This window comes from Cyprinodon variegatus, unplaced genomic scaffold (genome assembly GCF_000732505.1).
Source record: "Cyprinodon variegatus isolate N-32 unplaced genomic scaffold, C_variegatus-1.0 Scaffold75, whole genome shotgun sequence".
In the NCBI taxonomy this organism is placed as follows: domain Eukaryota; kingdom Metazoa; phylum Chordata; class Actinopteri; order Cyprinodontiformes; family Cyprinodontidae; genus Cyprinodon; species Cyprinodon variegatus.
This window is the reverse complement of record NW_015150528.1, coordinates 1,595,872-1,597,208: the sequence shown is the minus strand read 5'-3', so window position 1 is coordinate 1,597,208 and position 1,337 is coordinate 1,595,872. Positions and strand designations below refer to the sequence as shown.

At 34.0% G+C, this 1,337-nt stretch overlaps 1 protein-coding gene across 1 annotated transcript in view; it reads right to left on the bottom strand.

Annotated features, from left to right (window-relative positions):
- Positions 1 to 1,337, bottom strand: part of grk7 (G protein-coupled receptor kinase 7) — a 10,221-nt gene that overhangs the window by 1,654 nt on the left and 7,230 nt on the right. The gene's annotated exons all lie outside the window — the stretch shown is intronic.

Genomic DNA, 1,337 nt, shown 5'->3' with positions numbered 1-1,337 from the left:
GTTCTTTTAACAGCATAACCGGAAGCTCCAGAGTGTAAATCCATCACAAACGAGAAGCCATTGGAACCAGTGTGATGGTACACAGTGAAAAAATTTCCTCTGTCATTGACTGACAGGTTGTTGACCCCAAAAAATAAGTCCCTGCTTTGAAACCAACACCTACTTAGCAAAGCTAAGTTTTGCAGCTGCCCTCCTGGGTAAGCCAAATGCCTTCTGGGGAAATGTTGCAGCAACGCCATTGTTGCTCCCCCTTTCACCATCTGAGCTCCAACAGCCCCATTGGTGAAATCAAAATGCAAACAGCAAAGTCCCTTTTAGCTTTCAATAACCTCTCTTGTTTGTTAGTCCATCTGCAAATTTAAACACGATGTAGAAGGTGAAATATTCAGTCTATCAGCACTAATCTGATTGGATCACTTCACTAAAGTATCATAGATGTGACTGTATTAGTTGTAGTTCAGTAAAAGATTGTAAATTTACAAAGTTTTACAATCAAAGGAGAGAGAAAGCCATGTTGTCGGAGCTAAAGGTTTTTGGAATGACTATGACCTGGATGACCGAGAATCTTCACCAGCACAAAGGATGGAAAAAAATTGTTGATCGAAATAAACAATTTTTTAAAGCAAATGTTGCCTCGATTCTCGGAAACAAAAGAAGCGGATTTTGGTTACATTTACAGTCAGTTTTGAAGTTGTTAATACTTTAAATGACTTTTACTGTTTCTGTTAAGAGTGCTTATCTATCTAAAGATGTGAAATAAACCCCAGACAATAATGCTGATACATCAACATACATTTTTCACTTTTTAACTGGGCTAATTCACGTTTTTAAAAAGCTTTTTTCTTTTTTTCTTGGCTTATTAAGTTTTTAACTTAACTTTTAACGTAGTAACATTTCACATACAATAGACAGCATTAGATTACTGCTGGTATTCTATAAAGCAGTTATACTCAGCTTGAAGACAGAGCTGGATCTAGCCGACCTTGCGAATCACATCTCATAATTTTGCCTTGTTTGCTGCAAAGAGGTGTTTATATTGAAGTTCCCAAAAATTGTAACTTTGACAATAAAGGGTTAAGGTATTTGAAAGATTTAGGATATTATTCATGTTGTTTATTTTGTGTGGAATGGAGAAAAATCACAATAAATGCAAAACTTGTCGGTCAAAAATGACCGGTGAATAGAATATTTGTTCTTTGAACATTTAAAGTAGAGAATTTTTAGAAAATAAAAAAAACATCAAATGATACATACAATAGATATAAATATGAACAAATTAACATGAAAGAAAGGAAAAAGAATTTATAACCTTTAATTTCTTTAGAGAAAAAAATTAG